General features: G+C 39.8%; 2 protein-coding genes across 7 annotated transcripts in view; one reads left to right on the top strand and one right to left on the bottom strand.

Moving 5' to 3' along the window:
• LOC145960571 (uncharacterized) overlaps positions 1-16,987 on the top strand; it is a 167,730-nt gene that overhangs the window by 40,013 nt on the left and 110,730 nt on the right. For both annotated transcript variants that reach the window (XM_083080162.1, XM_083080155.1), the window contains one exon: positions 5,628-5,666. The gene's annotated coding sequence lies outside the window, so the exon portion shown is untranslated. The remainder of the gene's footprint in view (positions 1-5,627; positions 5,667-16,987) is intronic.
• The window catches only part of Spz5 (spatzle 5 Toll-1 receptor), a 124,457-nt gene that overhangs the window by 94,437 nt on the left and 13,033 nt on the right, over positions 1-16,987 (bottom strand). The window lies entirely within an intron of this gene.

The following is a 16,987-nucleotide window of genomic DNA, read 5'->3' as shown; positions in this document are numbered from 1 at the left end:
ACTTTCGTCGAACCTATTAGTTCTGTATGAACAACGATACTTAAATCGAGCACGTCAATTCGCGACAAAAACGAGTGGCCTCTCCAACGTCCCTTGAAATCGTTGCGTGTCAAAAGATAAATTAAGACGACAAATACGTCCGACATACCGCAACTCTAAGCGAAAGCGTAGGTGGCTCGCCTTGCACCATTACGCACGTAGAAACGCGCGCGCGTAACAACCGGCTTCCTTCGACAATTTTGTCTGCAAGGATACTAATTTCGTAACGTCTTCGTCTAATCATCCTAAAGGTTTCGCGGTGTGCGTGTCCCGTCGGCGCACAACGAGCGTGACGAGCGGAAGGTGCGGAAAGAGAAGAGGACGCGCAACTAGCGAGAGAGCCCGGAGAGTATAATTAAAACAGCGCCGAGGAGAGAGTCTACGAGAGGAGACAGACACCGTGCTGATTTCATTAAACGTCTTACCTCGGCGCAGTCTGCTTTCTGTTTAGTTCGGGACCTTTCGAGGCTTTCATCTCGTTTGCCCGCGTCGAAGGGAAAAACCCTGGGAAAAGTATAAAACGAGGGAGACGCGCGTATTCACATACGAATATTTGAGAACCTAACGTTTGTCTCCTTACAAACTAGGATTCGTCGTATCGGTTTTCGCGGGAATCGAGTAAACAAGGCACCAAATTTGTTCGCGAAGAAAGATTCGATACGTGGCGCGAGTATTGTGTACTACGTAAAATGTAATTTTTTACGAGAACCTATCGCACAACACTTTTAAACAACAAATACACCGAGAAATGCATGGACGAATGATAAAATTATTTCGCAGCTTTCAATTATTGATATTCGTTGTAACGATAATTAATTACAGTACGTGTCTATAAAATCATTAACCGGCAGATGCGCACCATTTACGATCACGAGACGCGTTCAATTATAGGTTGTCAATCGCAGGGCGCTACGGCCCCAATCTACAGCCCTTCGCATGTACGAGATGACACGGTCTGTTTACAGATTCTAATAATCCGCCGGGCGATTCCAGCGATAAATTTCGCCGCCTCGTAAAATCCCTGCGACGACCTCGACGCGCCTCCGCGCCTCCGCGCAAGTTTCTCGACTCGCTTACATCTTACGAGCGCGTATTTAGCGAGCAGTTTTATTTCACATCCGGATAGCTCGCATCGAGAAGAGAATTTAAATCAGTCGCGAGAGGATTGTCGTCGATAAAGGCGTACAAGCGCGAAGATGCGGGCGAGAGGGACGCGTGTCCGTTGGCTCGCGAAATTTCGCGGTAAACAGCTGACATTAACAAGTCGCCCCTTAATGAATTTCTCAGCGGGTGCTCCTCGAAAATTCCCATGGGGCCCTTTGAACTCCGCGGATCTCATCGACGCTCTGATTTACGCGCCGCGGTCTCCGATCTTCTTTCGAATGCCGAATGACGGGAGGAATAACAACCCTTTCTCCCCCTCCGAGCTCTCCTCTTCTTCCTCTCTTCAGAGTCTTCCCTTTATTCGCGCCCGAGGCATAAATAATCCGAGCAAATTTATAATGACAATTACCATAAAAATTGTCACACAATAAAATATTCGGAGAAATTTACGATCGTGGAGTCTCGAGCAGGATTTTCTGAGCCTCGGAGAGGGAGGTCGTGCAATTCTCTTCGCCCTTCTGCGCCATTCCTGCCCCGTCCCCATCTCCGCACGTGAGCGCAGAACTTTACAGCCAATTATTTTATACGCCGCTTTATTGTGGCCATATCTTGTCTTCCCAAAGTTCCACGAAGGCTCCTCGATTGCGATCTACGAATCGAACGCGGCGCATAACTCGATTATTTCACGCTGCGAAAATTCGAGTATTTCACGCGAGTATATCACTTCAATTTTTTATTAAATTGCGCATTGTATCGTTGTATAAATTAACGTAGATACAATAATTTATCCTTCTAAAAGTAATTTTAATAATTAACGCTATAATATCATTTAATTCAATTTATGACTGAGAAATTATACTTAAATCCAGTGCTTTGCGTATGAAATTAAATATACGCTATTTCCACAACTACACATATATCCTCACTGTATATTTACACAGAATACTTTATTGTAACGCTGGCCATTAATTACTTAACCAAAGGAGTCCGGTGCTGTACGGCAGCCTTCGTTAACGTTAAATACGTCCCTGGCGCGTTAGTGTAAATCAAGCAGTGGTAGCCTGCGCCCTCTCTTTCTCTCGTAGATTCGAGGTAAACGCGAGGGCGGGGTAAAGAGTGCAAAGGGGCAGCTAAATGATCTCATTAGCACATTCCTGGCTGGCCGCCTCTTCCATGTGTCAACCGAACGCAGCTTACCCTACGAAAACTGTTCGGGACGACTTAACTGTCGCGTAAATAATCTTCTGCTCGGGTGCTGGCCCTAACGAACGCTGAATGTTTAACGCCTCAATACGACGCCTCGAATCGATTTTTTCATTGCCTTTCGTCAAAGTTGTTCGTCAAAAATTCCACGTGTCGATTAGCTACCAATTTATATTCTTTTTTATTTTTGACGTTTGTAAAATTAACATAATTGTATAAAAATAATAAATCTTTTGTATTTTTATTTCATTAAATGTGTAAAAAAGCAGCGTGTCTTTTTGTCACATTATTTTATAAAAATTTCGAATAAGATACCTAATAATGTCTCGACGATATCGTGAACATAATTACGCAGTCAGTCGCTTTTTATAAAGTTGGCATTCTGACAACGCTACCGCTTGATATATGTAGATATTGTCTTTATGAGACAGTTTGTTGAAATTTTTAAACACTATATAGTTGTGCGTAAATTGGAACAAGTCGACCGATAAGATCAATTCTGGAAATGGAATTGTTAGAGAGAGAACTGCCGGAATAATGCGTAGACACCTGTTCGGAGATACGTGAATAGATAAACGTACAACATCCGCATTTGCACCGATGCGAAAGATTTTAAGGGTGGGCAGTGCGCAGACAACCGTAATAAGTAACCATCCGTTCTGTGCGCGCGACGATCTCTGATTTTTATAAATTTCGATTTTCGCAGAGTCTCCGTTTACATTTTATCATGTCCGTCCCTTGACGCGCGTGTCGTATAAAAAGCGATTAAAAATTCTAATCAACGTAACGCGAAACGTAACGCGTATCGTTTCACGAGGTGCATCCGAGGTCGGCGGTATTTTTGCAGAACCAATGTCTGTAATCGTTGGCGCGCGTCTTCCCGTCCTTGGTTTTCTTCAACCGCTCTCACGACCCGTCTTACACTCCCTTCTTCTCTCTCTCTCTCTCTCTCGTTCCGTCTAAATAAGTCCGCACACGTACGCGAGAAACATTCAGCGTTCTATAGCGCGCGGCGCTAGGCGGATTTAATCCTAGCAAATTAATTCCATTTTCTCGGAGCATCGCGCATTCTCTGTGTTTCGTCCTTCATCAGCTCGGCTATGTGCAGCCAGCCCTTTCCCTCGGTGCGCCTGCCCCCCTCCGATCTCTCCTCGCCGCACCCGAGTCCTACGACTCCGGTGCCTTGCCGAACCACCCCTCCGCAACCTCTTCTCGTCGAAAAGCTATACTCGAGCCGGTCTACAAGGAATTGTTAATTGCTCGTGCAGCGCCAATTTGCATAAATCAATTTTAAATCAACTCTCTGGCCTGCGAAGAGTGCGCGCGCGACGTCTCGCAGCCTGGAAACGCACAGGGTATGCACAGGTGCCCGACGCGACGCAGCGCGACCCGACGCCGACGCCGATGCCGACGTCGAGGCCGAGGCCACGTACCGTCTCTACCTATCAACGGTTACACACAGGGTGTCTCGAGCGGCACGCGTTGCGAAGCGTCGATATGCGTGAGCGCGAAACCGTGCCGACTCACCGCGTGCGTGTTCGCGTTCGAGTTTGCACGCTGACCGAACAAAGTACAACCCCCCGATTGTATCGAGTCGACGCGGCTACGCGAAGGGCGAAAAAGTTCCGCGGAGTGACAACGGCGTGTATCGCGTGACCGAGGGACGACGAGGAGCGTCGTCGACGGCGAAAGAAGGGACGCGTGGAATTTCAATGGCGCATAAAAATGAGATGTTTAGATGAAAACGAGAAGATAAGCGGACACGGGAGAACGCGGACGGCGGCCATTTAAATTGTAATTTTCAAGTCGCTACTTCTATACGAGAGATCGCGTGTCCGTAATGTATGCGCATCCCAAGACGTTCCACGTTTGCACAGTGGTGTATACATATATCGTGCGCTTCATGCTAAAGTGTCGCCGAATATCGCGTCGCTCCCGAAAAGCTAGCGCGGCCTTACGTAACCTTGATCGAAATTGCTGTACGTCGTTTCGTTCGATTTAAAAATTGGCACGCTATTCTTCTTTACAGTTGTACGATATTAAAAAATGGTTTATACTTTGTATCCATAATTTATGCGCCATATATTAATATTTGTATCAGATTAATCAACATGCGTAAAAGAGCGTAGGCGAAAGTCTTGAATTATCATTCGACATGCTCTCCAAGCAAGGCATGTGAGACGGGGCGATTTTCTTTTACAACGACTTATACTCGACTTTGCGCTACGATACGACACGTTTATAACGCGCGGAATTGAGTTTTCGATCGGATTATTGAGAGTTTTAGTAGGCTTGAAACATGCAAAGCAGAAGACGGTAAAATACCGAACCCAGCAGACCATTACTCGGAAGAGCGGCTTGTTTAAAGAAACATAGCTCGTGGAACGATGCCCCTGGGTATAACGCGAGGGCTGATCGCTCGTGTCACCCGCGATTATGGCGTCCCAAAACTGACTGCAGTATGTCACGCAGAATGCATGAATCTAAAAAAATTATTCGAGAGTCGAACGTGTTCCGCCTGTATAGAAATAACGTTTGACTAATTTAAAAATCTCGAAATGGAAATCGCGCACGTATTTAAAATAACATGTGCAAAGAAAATAGTATATGCACATATCTTTTATAAAAAAAAAATACTTTTATAGGAATATGTATGAAATGACAGCATAACAATGATGTAACGATCATTCGGAAATAGCGTGGAAGTGACACGGTGATAATTTAGAAATACTACAGGGCGATATGTAAATGATGTATAGTGAGAATGACATGACTATTCCTCTGAAATGGCTTACGAGAGTTAACATAGGGACGATATGGAAATTCGATACAAAAATATCATTACACACATACATACATGCGCACATGCTCTAACTTTGATATATATTATTTAGAAAAACATTGCTAACCTCAGAGAAAGAGAGAAAGCAAGAGAGAGAACAATGAATATATTCAGAAATTATTCTAAGATTAAAATTTTATTTATTATTTTAATTTTAATTTTTTTACTAATAAAGATAATGAAACTTTTTTCAACAATTATAATCTTTAGTATCTAAAATATTGATTAATATATACATTGAATATATTGAAATACTGAAGAAATGTGTTACAATATGTATTATTTTGAAAATCGCAAGTAAATACATAATTGCTCGAATGTATTATATTTTTTTTAATTTCACATACAGTCATAGAAATATATGATATCATTTTAAAATTGATAACATCTTTATCAGAATATTCATGATCCCAATTTATGTGTTAATAATTGATTGCAGGTTATCGAGCATACGTGAAGATTCTTCCGTTTAACTTGGGTGAGTGAATTATTAAACTATTATTATTAAACTATTCCATTAATTTATTAATTTAATTATTCGAAATCCAATAACGTTAATTCATCTATTGTTAGACGATGTTTTAAAATTCATAAATTCTTCATCTTCTCTCTTCCGCATTTCATTAATTAAACGAAATGAGCGTGACACAAAATTATTAAAACTATAAAAATATAGAATAATTTCGAAATTTGTAGATTAATATATTTCTTCTTAATATAAAGATTAAATTATTCAGTTAAGAAATTTCACAGCGCACAGTAGGGTTGTTTGGTATAATATACGAGACAGGTATTTGTATCTGTAACAGTAATTACTATAGAGCGCGCAGATATATTCTCGACATAGGATTAATCGTGTGAGTATTGATTAATTCTCAGGAAACGCGTAAAGTCGCTTTTATACGCAGGTCTCTAATGTAGCAACGTGCACGCCTCCTATAACCATCTTTTCGTTAAGATTATAAAGAAAAATTGACATTTCGATTTTTAATATTATAGTGAGACTAAACTAATGAATATATATTACATAAGTAATAAAGAATATTGATGTTTGAAATTTGTCGTTCAATATATAAGTAGTTGTAAGTTCAATATATGTCTTCTCTCTCGCACATATAACTGTGCTCGAAGCTAATATCTTTTTTCATGTCCACGCCAATGTAAAACCGCCACATCGATGAAAAACATTAGATATTACAACGTCATTGTTCCGCATAATTAATTTTGTACAATTCTCGATTGTTCCTGTACGCACGACGACGACGACGACGACGACGACGAGGACGACGACGACGACGACGACGAGGACGAGGACGACGACGACGACGAGGACGAGGACGACGTTTCGTCGCGACGCGCCGCGCCGCGGCACGCAGGGCAGCAAACTTGCGCGATTGTTTTGAAACGAAAGTAAATTTAATTTACCGGCTAATTATCGCCCGTGCAAAGTTCTGAATTAAACTTGTAATTGGCTTTCGCTTGATTCGAAGAAATTGTACTAAGCCACCCTTCCACCTTCCTCTTCGCTCCCTCTCTCTTTCTCTTTCTCAGTATCCTTCCCTATCCTACTTCGGGACATGCTATGTAATCTCCTATGTAGACCTACACATGTATGTATATCTGTATGCCGATACGCACGCAACGGTACCTATCCCGATCTAACCATCGCAGTCTTTATCGTATGCCAAACTAAGCCTTGTATATATTAAGTCTGTAGTATGAGCCTACCTGATGATTATTACTTCTGATAAAGATCTTGCACCTTTCATAAAAAGAATTGTTCGGATATAAAAGATTACTCTTGCAATTATTGCAAAAGATTGCTCGTGATAAGTTAATAATCGATTTTGTTTTCTGTCGAAAATGGAAAATATGTAAAATATAATATTTTTCTGTGTACATGAATTTGTGCCTTCAAATTTCAACAGCATCTTTATTGGACAATATGACATTTGACTAGCTGAAAATTGACATTGTCGGTCATTGTTCTGTATCTGAAATGTACTTAACTATTTGTAATTAAACCTTATAAATTGTTTTTGAATAATATTTGCACTATTCATACGATGTGTAGCATTGTATTAATCTTTAGAATAACTCATCAAGTTAGATTGCTATCTTATTGCCATTAACAGCAATTTCATTGTTTATTCTAAAAAAAAATTTTAATGTAAAACATAAGTAAACAAATGGAATATTTTTCTGTTGTTGGGAAAATTATCGGTTTAATGTTAATGTTTAAGCATAAACAGATATCAATGATATCTCGCGAATCGCGCACTGATTACTGCTGTTTTACAACGTACACTTAATAAATAGCTAAAGTGACTTTTCATCTCATCTAATTAAATCAATATTAATAATCATTTTAATTATGTTTTACAAATAAACATTTAAAAAATATTGATAAAAAATTAATTAATATTGCAGAGAATATCATTTCAGATGAAAATTGAACTCTTAAACCTTTCTATATTTACTATACAAGTATTTTATCAATTTAGTTTATACGTTCACGTTAACTGAAATTTAAAACTTATTTCAATTTGCGCTATTTTAACACTTCTGTTCTCGAGTTCATAAATTTCGCAAGGGGATAAAATAAATTTTAATTTCATCTCAGCAGTTCTTTTCGTGAAAGTCTTTCTAATTTTTTTTTAACTATTAAAGATACTGGGTTTCCTTTTGAGGAATAAAAGAACACGTCAGAAAATAGCACAAAAGCTTAATTACTCGGCTGTTCAAAAAACAGTGCACGAAGAAAGGTTTTTTAATATTCTTAAAGTGAGTACCAAAAATACATAAGAAAAATTATTATGTGATTATTACGAGAGATATTTTATAGTCGAACAATTTACAATATTTTTCTATTTTAAAACGCAATAATAAACGAGGACAAGTACGGACCTAAGATGTTTAAAAATGATTTCTTATTCGATTTGACCCTTAAAAGGTTGCCCACCTCTGACTTAAATAGCTGCAGAGATTTCGATCGCTCGCGCACCATCCATGCACGCACACGCAATTGTAAAATTTCACGGTGTTCCATGTGGGAAAATGGCTCTTTGTTTAGAATGTACGCAGCATGTGTATGTACGTGTGTAGGGCAGATACGGTGAAACAGATAAGGGGAGATACGACTCGGCTTAAGGAAGCGGTTAATTACCAGAAGATAGTAATTTACTAGTAGCACGGACTTTGCTTATATCCAAAAGAAGCTTTATCCTGATCCATGGATATTTTCGAGTAATAATCTTATAAACATTTGCAAGTTGATTGGCAATAAAGGCTCAAAGAGAGATTAGTTATTTCGCAAAAAATGTTACTTACCAGAAGATAATAAATTTTTAGTATCACAGATTTGTACTTTGCTTAAATACAAGAGAGAACTTTTATCTCAATCATATTTTCGAATAATACGCTTACGAACATTTAATTAATTAGGAATAAGCGCTCAAAGGTAGCTGTTATTTCAGATTCGTCATTTCATTAATTATTTAAAAACGCGGATACTAATACATTTAAGCGTTCTTATTCTAAAGTATAATCTTGTGTGTCTGACTTGATAACTTACTCTTATGTCCTTTTAACATCTTACAATTAGTCTAGCATAGCTAAATCATTGTTATCGACGTCTTTGCGGATTTTATCGTATGCATTCTCTACCTCTAACAATATTTAGATTCTTATGCAATTAAGAAAATGGCCGGCAAGAGGGTGCTGAGACAGTAAAGTCGAGCAACCATGCATCCGTGAACCGAATGATATGTATGTGACGTCACAGGACACGTCGCTCAAAGCCCGAGAATGGCCGGAAGTCGTGAAATGGGATTACCTGTTCATACGTATGCGGCCGTTCCGAGGTGATAATTGAATAGATAGCCGCCCTCTCCGCTTCTTCTACCCGGTCGCCTCTTCTTCGATTTTCCTTCGTTAGCGAGCAGTCCGCGATATCTCACGCGACAGCAAAAAATTGTCCCAGAACGATGTAATAGCCAGAAAAGGCCACTTTAACGCGATAAACGTTGCTCACCGAGGACGATTTGCTCATCGATTTCTAACGTCGCGAAATAGGCGAAGCTCTGTTTTTCTGACGTTACATCGTTACATAATACAGTACGGCGCTTCTAACGTAAACATTTAAATATCGAATCTAATTTGTAAAAATATAATCCTTTTAAATATTCCGCTTCAATACCGAGTTAGCCTTGAATGAATTATTTCTGGATAAAGGAAACTAAACACAAGACCAGACTGAACTAACTTAGACTGCACTGTTTAAAATTAGGCTAAGCGAGATCAGATTAGACTAGGCTGTACATCAGGCTAGACTAGACACGAGTGCGTGTCTGACCTCTCGGCGCGAATACGGATGGTAAAAATAAAAGAGCGCGGTAAGAATCGAAAATAAAAAAAGATACGGCGGAAGACCTGTTCCCCATTAAAGTCTCTCCGCAGGCGTTTAATCACCCAATTAAGAAGATTTTCACGTATGTTAATTAGTCAAAACACATGCAAAGCGTTCTTTCTCTTTGCACCGCAGTGCTTAAAGGAGCCTCTCTATTGCATTCAAGGACTAAAAAGAGATCAAACGAAGACACGTCACAAGATATACCACGTGTTTGTACACATGTGCGCGAGATAGTCGCACGACACGTTGTAAAGTGTATCCGTTTAATTCGAACAATGTGTGTGTATGTTAATATAATATAATTATCTATATTAGAAATTAGAGAGATGTATAAAATAAACAAATGAATACTCTTATAAAATACTCTCTTAAAATATCAAAATTCTAAAAACAACGGAAACTAAGCTGACTTGTTTTTTTCTTGCGTATTTTCGTGTATTGGTTCTGAAAAGTCTAATTTGAATGCTTTCTGGGCACTAAGGAGGACATGCTTTACGGATGCTATTAAATTGACATCTCATATATCAGGGAGAAGTACAACGTTGTTCGCCGGTAATCTTTAGTTCAGGCCGAGATTAGAGCAAACGTGCATGAATTTTGGCACGAGCACAATACGGAAGAGATTCCACGTCTCGTTTGCTTTTGTTACGTGAATAAAACCAAAATTATTTTTTTAGTCGATATAAAAAAATGTATTATTTTTGAATATTACTACTATACGCGTAATATGCATTATAAATGTCATGAGAAATATTTCGTGCACCGAGATCGCCAAAATAATTGATTCAATTAAAATAGTGATTTAATAATCTGAGCTTTTGCACCAAAAAAATGCATTTTATCCGATTGTTTGAAAAATCATTATCCTCGAAATCACGGCCTTTCAAACTTTTAATCATTTTCAACTTTTGAAACTGATGTAGCTGTCGGAAACTGCATGGAACCCTTTAACCATAATCATAATGCCAGCGGTGTTAACGAAAAAACGTACTATCGTATTACCAATTACATTGTGATTTTAATGAAACGGAAGAATCAGAAAAAAATGCTGACGCATTGCGTCCAGTGTGGTTATTCGAACAGTGAGTCGACTTTTTAATTGAGAGCTTTTTATATTATACGGTTATAAACGCGCGCGCGGCGCGCAAATGAACTACCCTTTATCGCGCATTGTGCTCGCTTTCACGTCAAAAGCGTAAAACTCGCCGATATCATCCGTCGCCGAGTCCGGTCGATTTTCAACATTTAATTATCAAAACTGATCGATAAATTGAATTAAGAAAGTCCGTCTCTCTCTTTCTATACTGATTATTTCCGGTGGCAAAAATCGGGAATTTCAAACAAATTCGTATATTTACGAAACAACGTATAATTATTTGACGTTAATTGTTTTCTAAAATACGCGAATCGTTATTCAAAAGGAACTTATAATATTTTTAATTATAAAGTTAACTATAATTTTATAACTCATCAAGTGATGCGGCTTTTGAAAAAGTATAAATTTATAAAAAGAAAAAGAAGAGAAGAGCTTTGAGATAGAAAACAGCACGGCCAAGTAATTCGCAAACGCTACGCTAACTAAATGCAATGTCGCTCGCGCAGCTGCCTGCTGCCGATAAATCTTCGCAACGATGGTAAATTATATGCTTTGCTTAATATTAATTACGATCATTAGTCACGTTCGTATTATTGAGTGCCCACGTGTCTTTATTATCGTTAAAAACAGCAAAGGGCGGTTAATGTTCTCGTCTCTGCGGTACCGGAGCAACGACAATCCTTATCAATGATTCGTCCTGTCAGATATCTCGCGTTCTTTCTCCAGGATTTTTCCTCCCCCCTTCCTCGTATTGTCTATACACTCGTGCCGTATATTCGAGTACTTGTTAAATCGGCCTTCGTCCCTTGTCGGAGATTCGCGTCGTGTCCGTGGATTCTGCGGTAATAACTGGACGCCATTATAAAACCTCCTGAGGGAAACCAGCTAAGGGTAGTTCCTCCCTTCCGACTAACCTCCTCGTTTCTTTCTTTCTCTCCTCCCTTCCTCCCCTCTTCTCTCTTCCCCATCTTGTCCATCCCATCGTCGTTACTGCCAGGATACGGATTATCTCCGTTGACCGACGATATTTCTTTTGCCGCGATTCCACGGGTCTCGTTTTGCCGTTTTCGATGTACGATTTTTCCCAGATATTTTCCTCCGCGCATCCTTTTTTCCCATCATTTGCCCTCCGGACGCACCTTTCGCCCTCCTTGCGCGCGGTCAGCGCAACCCTTTTTCCAACGAGCCCGGAAGTAGACGCGAAAAAGTTTTGCCGACGATTGTAGTCGATTGGGCGCGGCTCTTCGCTTCAGGTGCAAAGACCCATCGATGAGGAGACGATTTTTAACCGAGATCGTTCCTCGGGGATTTTAACAGATAGTATGCGACAGGACTGCGTATCCTTGTGGATACCAAAGATTAATGGAAGCAATGATCCCCAGAGGTAAGAGTTTCTAATGTCCGATGGCGTCGAGTTTGTGAACGCGGCTGTACACGTACGTGTGTGAGCGTCAATACGGACGGCGATACCGCTCAATTTATAGCGGACCGGATTGAGGCGTAATCCCCTCGTATGCTATGCATGCGGTGCCGCGTAATAATGATTCGAGCGAAAATATAACAAATATAGCTACCATTGCCGCCGCCGTCGCCGCTATCGCTCGAAAATGTCTAAATTAGAGTGGACTTGGTCGACTCGCTAGCAACTCGATCAATCGCGCGGTCATTATGCAAATAACTTATCTGTAAATCGATAGAAATAAACGAGGCTATATTTATAGTACCTTTTTTCTTCGGTCACTAAATACGCGCGCGTGCACAAATCTACATGGGAAATCCGCAGCTTTAAACGCAGACGCGAGTTTCATATTAGACGTATTCATAACTAAATTATCGAATCCTTTTTACTCGCGCGGCCAGCATGCTAAACGCACCGAAGCCCATATGGGCGAAGGAACGGCCGTCGCGTCGGGATTAAGGGCGCGGCGGGGCAGGAGGAACCGGTCGCCGTTAGGCGGACAGCGGAGAGGAAACGGACGAGGCGAGGGTAAAGCACTAATGAGCAAATAAGGCGAAAAAAGGTGAAAATTCATTAGCAGTCAGCTAGCAATGGACGACGATGGGAAGGGTTACCGAGAATCGGCGTAACTCTTTTCCCGGTAAAGGACTCCGGCTCTCGACAAAGGACTCTAAAAATAAATACATAATTAAACGTCGCGATAATGAACTTCTTTATGCGGCGTTGCTGCGCGCGAGATTCTATGCGTGGACAGGTGCCCGCCTTCACCGAGACTCAACAATCTTGTTTCTCACGTGGAAAGTGTCCACGATCTTTGCTCAAGACCTTATTAGTTAACTTTACATGGTGTAGAAAAATTAAATGAAGTATTTTTCGATAAGTAGAACCGTCCAAAGCGATATAGCAACATTTTTAACGCGAGCGTGCGAAAATGCAACGATATTAATACTCATTATTGGATAGGTAAGATCATATTGAATTAGGTAAGATCATATTGTTGCCCCTTTCTCATCTTAAATATAATATTCGAAATATTATGTGTTAAGAGAATATGATATATATAATCATAATTTAAATTTGCAGAGTAATACAATAATGCTCGATCATGAATATTTTTTAACATTTGAATATTTTTTACTATTTAAATATTTTCTCATGTAATCGCATCAACTTTGAGTCTTCAAATTCGTTTTGTATTTCGAGGTAATTCGTTTCCTTTCTGTTCGTTTTTCTTTTCCCTCGAGAATTATTTGTCTAAATTTTAAATTTAAACGAATCTCAATTTGCATATTCCAATGTTTCTACTTTCAGTTTAATTATGCCTTAAAATATGTTTAAAGTGGACCGAGAAACATTAACATAAACTTGTCAATCCTTTTTTTGTCAAGATAATTTTCATAGATTTATGCTGCGTATCTACAGACTCTGATTGGTCCTTCTTCTCCTGTTGCGATTTAATAATACCAGAGAGCCTTTTCCGCTTCCATTGATAAAATTTCATCTGCTTTTAATATCACACGCAAATTAATTAAATGAAAAGCATACGATGCATTTTATTTTTTGTTTACGAGATATGCAACATTTACTTTCAACACAAATAAATTTGAAACAAAATTAATTCAGATATAGAGACATTTTAATAAAATTTTGCGATATACGTTCGATATTTCATTATTACTAGTTTTGTGAATTGACGCTTTTTTGCACGCCATAATCACAAAGCAAAGTATAATCCTAAATACTCTTTGAGGTCGACGCGACATTTATCTGGCGAACAAAAAGGAGGCGATAAAAACCTTTCTCAGACGATATCTTGTCGCTTTTCTTCTTCATGCACAAGCGCGCACCAACCCACTATCTTGTACCGGCTCGCCTGTAATTTAATCTTCCACACCTACGAGAATCTTAATCCTGAGATTATGTCAAGCCAATGTCCAAAAAGGAATAAGCTCGGAATCCTTATGATCCTTGATACGAGGAACAGAAACACCTGTTCAGTCATATTCAACTTTGAAAATGCTCAAAGTATTTCTTTGAATCATATTCCTTTTTCAAACACGCTCAACATTTATTTTTTAATATTTTAATTATAAAAATGTTTTATCTATTATGATTAGCGCTCAGTGAATGATAAAAAAATAAAGCTCCTCAACCAGATGATAACAAAAAAAAAATGCCGAGTAAAAAAAGTAGACGTTATTAATTTGAGCGTTAGCGGCTGAACAGAAATGTATTTGACTGCTTCTTGCAACCGATGACAAAGTCATTATCAAGGTTAATGAATCGATTCATTAAGTCGCCCTGTATCGCGGAAGAAGCGGAGGGGGAAGGTCGAATGCTCGTGGAGAAAGTACAGTACGGCAGCGTAATAAATGCATGGGATTAACGAGGAATAAATAACGAGAGACTGTTAATAATATCGTACCCTCCACCGTCGTCCCCTCGCTCCCACTCACCGCCGATTTCCTCGTTAAGCGACTTAGCGAAGGGTGGAGGGAAAGCGCGTGAGAGTCCCGCGAACCAGGAAGTTTCGATGATCATTAAAGACGTATCTTCGACCTACACGCTCGCAATCGGCTACTCAGCCTACTCGGTACCGTTACGACCGCATTTGCAAGAATTAGGCGGCAGCCGAATGAACATGGCGTTTCTCCCTTTTCACATCTTTTTTTAACGTGCTTTTTCAGATACCTGGCAATTTCGGGAAACTGCTATTCTCATTTATTTACCTAGTATCGAAAAGTTCCATGTTGAATAAATCTAGTCATTTTATGACATTTGGGATATAGTATATTACATTTTTTTAACCATATTCATTCTTTCTCTCTCTTTCTCTTTTTATGCAAAAATCATAGTTGCACAGAAAATGATTAAACGATATAACGAGTTTCTCGTACCTTTCTCTTTCTCTCTCTTTCTCTCCTCCATCACTTTTCTTTTACAGATCGAGAAGGCATAATCGCTTTTACAGATCGAGAAGGCATAATCGCTCGGTAGTTAAGATATGTTCACGTGATCGCGCGGTCGAGCCTTTTACAGTAATAAACGGTTACGAACAACGACTTTTAATAGCTGAACGAAAGCATAGAGAGGAAAAGAATAGGGAGGGGAAGGCGCAGCGTTTCTAGCGTAAAGGTAATTTATTAACGAACGCGTTTGTAATCGCGTGCTCCTTTCACAATGCGCGCACTGGCTGACCCCGCGGGCGAGCACGATGAACGCGCTTAATTAGTGTGCTTAATTAATAATTCTACTGCACCGGCCGCCAGCTCGTTTCTCTCTCTCTCTCTCTCTCCCTCCCTCCCTCCCTTCCTCTCTTTCTCTCCTCTTTCTCTCTCCCCTTTCACCTTGTATCTCTCTCCATTTTGTAGACTTGGGAGGTGCATGAAAATGATCATTATATCTTTGCTCGATGATTCTTAAATTGTAAAGGAATCGTACAATCTAACGTTCGACTGGCCTGTCAAATCACGTGATTTCTTTAAAACTAGCAAATATAATCATCGATTGAATCGGAGAATCAAGTTATTATTCATATAACATGTCGGATAATTTCATTAATTTTCTATTCGAGGAAGTTTACAAATTTCAGAAGCGATGTGTGACTCGAATATGCAAAAAAGTAGAGAGATTTAAATATCCAAGACTATAAAATAATATAAAAGCAGTTCTTTATCGCGTTTGACAATAAATTACATTTATGTACGGAATTATGGCTCAAAGTAAAACACGCATTACGCTGCATTATGCGCTTAGCCTGCGCGACGCGACGTTCTACGACGTCCCCTGTTATGCTCCCTGCCCGGTTAATGTTCCGTGCTACGATTCCGACGAGTCTATATTCTCGAAACAAAGAGTTTGTTTGCCATAACGGAGAGGCACCTCCGATTATCGGTCTTTCTTTACGCGTCTTTGGGAATTTGCATGTACAATTTCGAGAAGAAGGCAAAAACGCGAGACACATGACGGATCTCGGAAAGCACTATTTCAAAGGAATCGAAATTTCTTTCTCGATAACGATCCTACCTATTGTTTCTTAAAAACGAACGATTATCTCGTTAATTAATTATAGCGACTTTGCACAAACGTTCTGAGAGAAATACAAAATTGATTAAAATCGAACGCGCATCCATCGTATGGCGTGAATATAATACAGTTGTTTTTTTTTATTCCCTTTTTGTATCATTTTGTGCTCTCGTTGCCTGTCGCACTGCACAAGGTACCGAATTTCTAACACGAGTTTCTAGCACAAAGAGGTCGATCATTACAGAGTACGTCGGAATTCGGCGGAATCAGGGAAGTCTCGATTTCAGGCAGTGACGACCGTTTGTGTCGGTTTCATATTTCGTTGTTACGCGCGTGAAACGCATACCGATTCGCTCTCGCCGGCTGTTTTTTCTCACACATGTACGAATCGTCGCGATTTATGTATTTCGCGCATACGCGCGATTCTCTGGCCGTCTCGGTATCGAGTAGTAATAATCGCGGGTGAATACATAAAACGATGCGTTACAACAAAAATTAGCGAGAAAATATGACCGTCACTAAGGTGCTTACTGTTCAAATATTACAACGCCGGGCAATATTGTTCTTTCCGACGCTGCGAAGAGATCGACAAATGGCTGGTCAAACACAAGACACTTGTGACGCCGGCATTTCGCCGCGCGATTCCGCTCCAAGCTTTTCTATTCGCTTAAAAAAGGGGAGAGGGAAGGATTTTAACGCGGCAGAATCTTAAAAACGACTTTCCACGGATCTTTCCTCTAAAATGCTCGTATTTAAGTGGCGATCGAGAGGTCGTTCCTATGTTATTTCCATATTTCAAATTTCAAT

The sequence above is a fragment of the Camponotus vicinus genome, unplaced genomic scaffold, assembly GCF_025532165.1.
Source record: "Camponotus vicinus isolate PSW18456_S1 unplaced genomic scaffold, iyCamVici1.0 SCAF_1, whole genome shotgun sequence".
Classification (NCBI taxonomy): Eukaryota; Metazoa; Arthropoda; class Insecta; order Hymenoptera; family Formicidae; genus Camponotus; species Camponotus vicinus.
The sequence above is the reverse complement of the archived record's forward strand: the minus strand, read 5'-3'. Positions and strand labels throughout refer to the sequence as shown.